We start from the raw sequence: 10,164 nt of genomic DNA, 5'->3' as shown, positions 1-10,164 counted from the left end.
TCTCTCTCTCTCTCTCTCTCTCTCTCTCTCTCTCTCTCTCTCTCTCTCTCTCTCTCTCTGTGTGTCACTTTCTCTCTCTTGACTAGCAAGTCGGATGCAATGTATCATGTGTTGTACAATCGTACATTCATCGAATTCTGTATCAGTACGAAAACGTAATTATGTGTCATACACAAGCATAAAGAGGAACATAAGAAAAGATATCTTCTCTTGATTGCGCGCCGTGATCTACCTTTCATAGTATTTTCTTATAGCGCTTCCTCCCCGCCCGTCCTATTCCGTACTTCGAAATCCCAGACGGGAAAGTGAGTTTCGGAACACGACTGTTAATTTTACGTAACACGCGTACAGTCTACACTCGATAGGAACGAGTTCTCCCTTCGCTCTCGCCGCGTATATTTACCGCGATCCCGGATCGATAACCGAGTTTTCCAACTAGTCGACGGACGCATAGTGCTCGCTGGTTCCTTCTATTCTCTTCTCTTTTCTTAAGAAAACCATGCTTGGGCGTTTGCGTGTAAATTATGATACTCTGTGTAGACGACGTAAAGTACGTTTTACGATGTCATCTGTCATATCAAGCAATGAGTAATTTGTAGATGTCGTTTAAAGAAAATTAATTAAGAAAAGTTTACATTTTCATCTAATATTTAGAATCCTGGTGTAAATCTGTGATTGTTGTTTTCTAAACATGCCAGAGCCCACGGAATATATATATATATTCTCTGGTTACATTCTTATTTTCAGAGTTAAATCCATCAATCTGCCACATAATAAAACGAAAATTTCATGAAAACATATTTTCTAGATATTATATTTATATAATTAACCCTAAGCATCACACTGCATCACACTGGGGTAAATTTTATTCCAGATAAAACTGCGGGTCTGCCATTATTTCTAGTGTAACCTTTTTTTTATAAGCTAATATTTTCCAAACTACTGTCTTTCATATTTTTCTATACATAGACAAATTCCTTGAAATCTGGCGTTTTGATGGAAAAATAATTTTTTTGAAATCGGTTGACTTTTATGGAAGTTGTAGCGAAATATATGGCGTAAGGTAGCTCCAGTATATTTAGCCCGTGATTAAAAAGTGTGATATCCTAGAGTTAATACCCAGAACAAATGCAGAGACAGTCTTGTAACTTAATTTTTCTTTTGTATATTTTAATATAATTTACTGTATTCTACATAGTTAACATTATCTACAGGAAAAAGATTGTGTATACAAATCATGTAGACAGTGTATCATATAAACAATATCCGTGTAGACGTAATCTTGAAATCTACGGCACAACTTTGCCTCAAACTCAAGCAGAATATTCCTTCGTATCGCATAGTTAACAAAATAGTATAGATTTTATCTCTATTCGTTACACGTACGCTATGCGACGCATTAACAGTTAGCTCAGCAACTAACTGACAGAACGATATCATATAAAGTTATTGCAATAATGAAAAATACAAGAAACTGACAAATGATTTCAGTTCCATTCATTTTTCGAAAAGCAAATGTGATTAATTTTCTTTCAGATTGTCCTAATACGTCACACGTAAAGGAATACCTACTCTATTTTAAAATTATTGTACTTTAAGAAAGACGAAAAGGAAGATATGTCGAGCACTCATTTGCTCGATCTACGGATTTACTATAAAAAGAAAGACGGTTAACGCATATGTGCGCACATATACGTGAAATCTCTGTGCATAATCGTTACGCAAAAATGCGACATGTGGGCTGCGCTCGTGCAAGTGAAAAATTCTACTTTGTTCTCGATAACGACATATTGACGACATATTTGCGAAATCGTTGGTATTTATAATTGGCGCGCATATTTGTGCACTTTGTGCAATGAGATGTAGTATGTTTGTCACATTGAATAAAGAATTCTAGGAAGAAGCATGTTGCAATATCGTGGATAATCGATCGTGTTGCATTGGTTCAGTTTGATAAGGTGAACTACATCTTAAGTGACGTTACTGGAAACACAGTCTGGCACAGTATACTTAAAATATCGTGGAAGTATATAGCAAAGAAATATTAATTTTAAAAGAATAATAGAAAAATTATATTTATATTTTGTTAATATTGGTGACGGAAATAAAATTAGTCACTTGTAATAATTTTCTCTTCAATACGCTTACGCACCTTTGTCTATTCGATTAATTGACAATATTACGTCATAACATTTACCTCGATTCTATAGTATCAATAGTCGCATTTGGTTTACTTTCACTATGTTACATCCTTCACACTTCTAATAAAGGATTTTCTCTTTATGCTCCTTCCTGATATTCTTTATTCTATGATTTGGCAACATTTTAAAGAATAGCCGTACACTGAATCTGACGCGCGTGACAATCATGAAGAAGCGAATAGAAAAAGGGGAAAGATAAGAAAAGGAAGAAAAAACAAAGTATAAACGGGTAAGGTTGCTTCGTTGTATCAACTATGAATCCTTATCAATTGGAAAATTAGTATGTACAATGGGAACGGAAAGAGAGGAAAAAGACTGTATCGTACGAACGCGAAGGTGACGTTGTAAAGACAGAGGGAGGGAGAGGGCCAGTAGCGGGTTTGAATAATCTTGGGCCCCGATTATACCATAAAGTCTGACATAACAACACATTTGAGAAAGGAAAGAGATACCTGGATTTTAGTATTTTCCTCTTGTTAATATCTGCCAGTCAATCTGAATTAATTCCACTTTCAACTGTACGAATATGAAGGAACATAATTCGCAACAAAACGCAAACACAGATTCGAACAAATCGAACCGTGCTGTAATAACACGACCTAAAAATGTGACTTAAATCGTAAAATTATTTTTTGTTTCGTTTACGTCTTTTCGAACCTTCTTCTTGTTGAAAAGAGGGAAGAAAACTAAATCTGAAAAAGAAGAAAGAAAAGGATGGAAACAAGAAAAAGTCGAAAGGAGAGAGTGAGAGCCAACGCACAAGCACATCCGTAATATGTTACGTTACATTAAGTACTGACAATGCAGTGGCCATACCTGTACATAAAATTAAACTTAAGCACAAAGAAATCCGTAAACTTTACATGTTAAGGATGTTCTTGTGCGGAGACCCTGAGAGCGATTAAGTTTACGTTCTCGTCGCAGGAGCGTATTAGAAGGGTGTCTCCGATACTGGTATGAAGGAGCGTAAGCGACAATGCCACCTGAAATTTTTCTCGTCGGTAACTCGCCACGATGTTCGCGACATTGAGGATGTTACGAGCGACCGGAACCGTGTCGACGACCCGCATCGTCTATGCACCCTTGTGAATTGGAAAATTCCGCGCTTGCCTGCCAGACAACGCGGTAGGGCTCGCGTACAGAAGAGGGTACTCATAGAATAGCCAGGGGCGTATCCGACAAACAGCCGAGGACAGTCCAGAGGAGAAGAAGCGATGGAAAAAATGTTGGAGAGAAGGTGAAAAGAGGAATTTGGAAAGAAAGAAATAAGGGAAGCTCTTCTTAGACAATGTCCTCTACTATATTGAATACACTAATGGCTTGCAATGGTAATTATCAACATGCTTGGTAATATCCTTCTTCGTATCATTCGGAGAAAAGAAGATCATTATTCAACGATATTATTATCGACTATATCTCCACCTGTCTCTCGTATAAGACCTACTCGAGTAACTTGAAATCAAATTTTAACTAGCAAAAGTTTGTACTTCATCATCTATTTCTGTAGTAACCTCCTAACGTCCGATAGTTAAACATCTATACGTGAAAGTTTCATAAAGTCTACGCAAAGTTAAAAAATGTCAAGTGTCCTACACGTCCAATCACTTGATAAACGGTTATCGTTCTTAACTTGTTTTCGCTAAGAACAAATCACTTCCAAACTTGCACAAATCTATAGACGAAAGGACGGTCCGCGGCAAAAACCCTGAGACACCCTGTATTTTGAAATAGAATGAGAGAGTGAGAAAGAGAGAGACCAAAGGGAAGAGTGCACGGTGGAGAGATGGAGAAAGAGAGGGAGATAGAGCGAAGGATTGATAAGGCGTGCTAGGCGCATGCGTCACTCGTTGTGGGCGTCGGAAATGTGTTGACACACGAGAGAAACCGAAAGCGAAAGAGAGAGGGACAGGCAGAGGACGAGAGAGAGAGAGGGGGGAGGGAGGGAGGGAGGGAGGGAGACGGAGAGGAGAACAGACGGGGGCGCAGACAGAGAGACGTGGTATCGTGCGTGGTTCTAGTGCCAGAACGCCCGTACGTATTATCGTTGATGCGATTCCCATGCTGTGGGTCCACACCTCCGTCGCCGTATCGTCGTGTCGTCCTCACGGGAAAGGGGGAAGAAAGAAAGAGAGAGATCCAACGCGTTACCGTACCACGAGAAATAGCGATGCGATCGCGAAGATTCACGCACGATCGATTGAGCAGACGAGATAATAAAGAGAAAATTACCACGCAGGTTAGAACGGCCGACGGTGTGTCCTCTGGCAAATTCAGAAAGCCAAGAATCGGACCGTATCGTTGTCTCGTGTTACACAAGAAACAATTTTAAAATATATACACGAATGGACATCGAATTCGAATAGGATCGAAATGATCTTGATCGATAGAGACTGAAGAATTGAAAGTTGGAATTCGCGCAATTTAATAAATTGAAAGAATTTCGCGGCGGAATATCTCGTATAACGAAACGTATTCGCATGCGGATTCGGACGAATCGAATTGTCGTAGCAAACTGTTGCAGCAGTGCAAAGTAAAAACGTTACATCGTGTCGTTCATGAGACAACGTTTTGTTGGGTAAGGGTGTCCGATCGTGCTGGTAGAGAGGAAAGTTTAGGGACAATCGACGTGCCCATAGACGACCAATCGACAGCTAAATTATTACGCCACTTTCGCTCTCTGCATCGGGCTTGAAACGCGCCCGTTGCGCACAAAGTAGCGCTTATAATTTGTTTCATAATGTAAGAAAAACAACAATGACGAGGAGGAAAAGGAGGTGGAGGGCGCACGGTACTGTGCGCCGCCCGCGCATCTATAATTTCCGTCTATGGCACGCGGGCAGCTCTGTCGTTACAAAGGATATATTTTTCATGAAACTTTTAAGAGCCGATGTTTCGAAGCTCGCACGAGTAATCCCGATGGGAATACCTATCCGGCTATCACATATTCCTCTCTCGCGCTGCTAAGGCGTCTCTGGCGCGAGGAGTTACCCGCGCTGAAATTTATGTTTAAGCCCGTTTCGAGAAAGTAGGTAGAAGCAAAGATATACAGCTAAATAGTCATGGTTACCGTGAGAGCTTAAGTGTCTCGTATAACGCTACTCCGCTATAAAGGGCGAGATACTGTCTGTCTGTCTGTCTCTCTCTCTCTCTCTCTCTCTCTCTTTTGCTCCTTTATCTCGAACCACCTTACGGATACGGAACCATGCCAAGATACGCAGCTGGAATCTCGAGTTTTTCCACAGAGTTTATTATTATCGATAACTTCCCCTTCTTTCTTAGCGTTATTTGTCTCTTCCTTTTATCAACTCCGCTAAAAAACGATAACTTGGTCATTTTTCAACATATACTTGTTGAAAAATAGTTGTAAGAAAAGGGTATGTTGGACTAAAAGCAGGTTAAAATACACAAGGTCTATTTGATTTTTATTACGGAATGCCAGTAGTATAGTCATGGGCAAAGAGATTGTCCGTAATTTTTAGGATGGATTTATGAACTCTCTCCGTCTTGTCCAATGCTGCTATTGAACAAGACGAATGAGTCACCCCGAAAAATGACCGAGAATCTTTTTGTTCGCAACTGTACATCATAGAGCCTTACATTAATCTATTTAGTGAGATTAACATCGAACGACGGCCGAGTTACCTCGTTATACCCAACAATCTACTGTATCGTATTATTTCCAGACAAGACCGTTGATATTCCAATATTTCCGAGATAACGAACGAGATTTTGTTGATTGTGCGCACAGTCTTACGCGCAAGTGAAAATACTTGTTCGTTGCAGCGATATTTTTTCCTCAATGGTCGGAGTAGCGACGGAATCGACATAGCGATTACAGGAAGATGACACGCGGTTGCGTTACGATCGTGCAGTGTAAATCTTAGCTACGGTGCTGCGGATCTTGGGGAAACTAGCGCGTATGCAGCGGTCTTTTTGCTCTTTCCGTCTATTGAAAAATTCTATGCATTTATAAGTGTACGCTGCACGGAACGACCTCGGAGCACAGCGGCTTGTTTCTGCTTATATATTTTTCAGTCACGTTCCCAAGTGCGTTTTTAATCCGCGATTTAACGACCGACTATAAATCCCGTACATCGGTGGCGCTGTGGACAGACGACACGCTTATATCGTTGCTTTCCAAATCGAATTTTTAATTGTCGCACCTGCAATAACAACGCTTCAAGTTTTCAACGCGTGCTCTCAAGTTGTCAAGACAAGTTTGTCTCTATTGCACCAAGAGAGGGCTTTACGTTGCAGCTCGCTTTTAATTTCTAATATGTAATAGTGAGAATGAAACAAACGCCAACAGAACGTTCAAAGCCATCCTACTAATATCAATTGAGCACTAATCTCGAGCACAAGACGATAATGGTAAGCAGTGCTAAGCTAAGAGGACACCCCGTATAGAGGAACGCAATTCCCGACTGATACACGCGAACACGACACAGAATCGATCGTAGGGCGTCACAGACGCGTACGGATTTAAAGGGTCAGCGGCTTAAACGCCCGGCCGGCGATGTACCGTTAATTACTAAGATTGACCGCGTTAGTGCCTGTCTCTGTTTGTCCTGCCAACTCGTATGTGCGCATTATCGGCCAGCGTTCGCGCAGCGGTCAACTGTTTGCGGTCGTCGTCAACTACGTCAACTCATGAGACAATCCCGATGAACGTGTTTCTTCGGTCGACATCAGTCGACGAAAAAGATGGAAAACGCAGAAAGGCGCTGTACGTCCAGTACAGTACGTGGCATTGCGTATGCTCCTACAAATAGGTACGTGTTACTCAAGTGTGTTGCTTCTCGCGAAGTGCCCATCATTAGTAACACCGCACCGTTGATGTACACACACACCTGCATATAATAAGTACTCCTGCACGTTAAACGGACATTTGTATACAAACAAGTGTACAGGACGCGCTCAATTTCGATCGGCAGACAAAAGGATCAGATGTGCGTCGGAGCGGGTGCAGGCACAGAGAGAGGGATTGCGAGTGGGGAGAAGGAGCGAGAGAAAGAGAGAGATAGAAAGAGACGGAAGGGGGGGGGGGAAGAAGGAGGCGGCGAGTTACGCAGACGGAAAAACACGTCGCAGGTGCAGCGTGCGAAACGAAGTGACGAGCACGCTTGGCGCGTGTAACCTACCATTCTCCCCGAGCTCCTCTTTTACCGAACCGTAGTATACTATCTTTACATGTTAATTCTCATCGGAATGTATATTCCCGTATGCGGGTGTATGTTTCCGTAGATATCATCGCATAATGTTAAAAAGGGACAAGGACTGTACACAGTCTGAGACTAGAAAGGAGAAACGCTATCGCGGCCAGGAGGTAGCCCAGGAAAAAAGATGTAACCGCGCGCGACGCGCGTATACTTAAAGACCACGATATCTCGTAACTTGCCTTGTGACCATCGAGAAAAAACACAAAGTAATGTTTACGAGGTGAGCGATGGCAAAATCAGTAAATATCCTGGGGAATGGCAGCGACAGGAAAAGAGGGTCGAGAGAGTGAGAGGAAGAAAGAGAGAGAGAGAGAGAGAGAGAGAGAGAGAGAGAAAGCGGCATATAGAGAGACGCGAGAGCGAGAGAAAGAGAGAAAGAAATATAGAGACAACGAGCAGTAGCGACAGCAAGTAACGGGGTAAAAAGACAGAGACAGATAAACAGAGCGTGCGTCCGAAATTTCGGTGGGAAGATTCCTACCTTTGGAGCCGGGGCAAAGAGTACTCTCTCTTTGGGAGACGCTCTTTCTCTCTCTTTTTCTTACTCGCGCTTTTTCTTTCTCTTTCTCTGTCTCTGTCTCTGTCGTTTTGTTCTCGTCAGAAGAACGTCATAGCGCAGCAACGTAGTGACGCCATTTAACGAAGCAGCGGCCAGCACGCTGTCAGGAAACCGATGGTTTATCGGTTGGCGATGGTCGCTCGCGACAGCTCACCACTGAGAACACCGAGGTCGCTCCGGGTATCTCGCGAGACACTGTAATGCCCGGCGACCCCGCCCATCAAATATCGGGCCCGATTAAGACATCTGTACGTCCGCACGCTCGGAAAATCCAAAGAGAGTCCACCCACGTCAGACACTAACCGCGTGACACACGCTCTCGCGCGCCCGATTAACGCGTGTTCGCGACGAGTCACGGCGTCGCGACCGCGACTTCTCTGTGAGCTCTCTCTCTCTCCCTCTCTCTCTCTCTCTCTCTCTCTCTCGCGCGCGCGCGCGCGCTCCCTCTCTCTTTCCGACCAGTGCCGGCTTCGGAACAATTGAGAAAGTGAGCACTCTCTCTCAGACTAACGTCGATAAATATCGTAAAAGTGCGTCCCGGATTTTTGCATTATTCGCATTCGAGCATATTTTTCGATCAATAATTATTGCATCTATCTTACCATTTATTCAGCTCCGTGAGACAAATATTTTATCAGCTTCAAGTCAAGAGATGTAGAGAGACATGACCGCGGATAACACTCATTTAGGGTACAAAAATACACCAAGACGGCGCTGCGCACGACAATGCTGCGTCGCAGTTTTGTTAGTGTTGCCCCGCTACTGACGTCAGGGACGTCACGAACTCGAAACGTGACTATCGCCAGCTAATAGTGGCGCCACTTGCCGATGAAAGAGATGAAAAGAAAAAAGGGTCAATATTATCGACAAAAAACTTGTGCGTAATATCGAATGAAAAAGATTTTGAATGAATGCTCGCATTTGTAACTTGGCTGTATAAGGTAGAAAAATAATCCTTTACTGAATATACTTGAGAGAAGTATACTTTATCGACACAGTGACGGCTTGTCGATTTCACTATAAAGTGAAAGTAAGACTAGATGGCGTGGTGCAAGTGTAAATTTTGGAAAATGTGATTTATATCCATCGATGGCTGCGTTTAGCAGAAAAAGCTGCTTTATAACTGTTGTGAAATTCGTAAATCTGATTAGTATAACCCAAATAGAACAACGTTATCTTAAAATATTCCATCTTACTATATAAAATTAACTCACGATAACTATTTTCGGTAAAAAAGTTAAGTTTCTGTTTACTGAAAAGGTTATCTAATGTCCGCCCGAAAGATAACTTTTAATATTCAAAAAGATATCATTTAGATATAAAAAATTACACGACAAAATCTATAAAAAGGGAGGGGATAGCGTTGGTACCAGCGAAAACCCCTAGGTAACTCAAATTAAATTTCTGTGAATTAGTAACACTGAATAAGTAGTAATATATGTTAGTTAGCCGAAACCTCCTTGACGTAAGTGTAGGTGCTTTCCGATTGCTTAACACATCTTGGTTGCTTTCCAACAAGAGATACAAGTCTATCTTTGTTACTCACTAAATGTGGAACAAAGATAGAATGATGTTTGTGTCGACTTGTTGGAAAGCAACCCTTGACACATATGTACATAGAAATGCACAAGTGTAACGTTGTGCACGATTCAAATGGAACAAAGTGTGTACTAATGTGTATGTATGTCAGGTAGGGTAGGATTATTTTTCAACTATGCTTATATTTTGGTATTTTTTTTATTTATATATTTTAATGATAAATAATAGAATCTAAATAATAAAAAAGATATCCACTTCACATTGCAAATGCCATTCTCTTTTCAAGCCGCTTATTAACTTTAATTTTCACTAGAAAACACTAGTTTACACAGCCGACTAGTAGCCCTCGAGCTGAGTACGGATGTGTGTGTTGTGTCGATGATTACGACAATTGGGTAGCGATCATGAATCTTTTCCCCTAGTGTGAACTCGTGAAAAGTGAACATTTTGTAATGAACTCGTGAAAGATGAAAACCTTCACTAAACTCATGAGAAATGAAAGATTTAACGTGAATTTGTAAGTAAAACAAATATTACAATATACTCAAGACAACACCAATTTACAATGGACATCTTTAGAATTTTTTCAGCATGTTTTTAAGACATAGGCTGTTTACGATAATTCGAGTTGGAGTAAGTACGAGTT

General features: G+C 41.5%; 1 protein-coding gene across 4 annotated transcripts in view; it reads right to left on the bottom strand.

Annotated features, from left to right (window-relative positions):
• Positions 1 to 8,724, bottom strand: part of LOC116844167 (RING finger protein 44) — a 49,924-nt gene extending 41,200 nt beyond the window's left edge. Inside the window, exon 1 of one of the 4 annotated variants that reach the window (XM_032815372.1) lies at positions 8,582 to 8,724. The gene's annotated coding sequence lies outside the window, so the exon portion shown is untranslated. Of the gene's footprint in view, positions 1 to 7,901; positions 8,355 to 8,581 lie in introns of those variants that run through there. The other 3 variants (XM_032815367.1, XM_032815369.1, XM_032815373.1) reach the window with 3 other exon arrangements.
• Positions 8,725 to 10,164: the final 1,440 nt, after the last annotated feature.

Source organism: Odontomachus brunneus, unplaced genomic scaffold, assembly GCF_010583005.1.
Source record: "Odontomachus brunneus isolate Ranch 3 - 2012 unplaced genomic scaffold, Obru_v1 Obru_scaffold_039, whole genome shotgun sequence".
Taxonomy (NCBI): domain Eukaryota; kingdom Metazoa; phylum Arthropoda; class Insecta; order Hymenoptera; family Formicidae; genus Odontomachus; species Odontomachus brunneus.
This window is presented reverse-complemented; position numbering and strand designations above follow the sequence as displayed.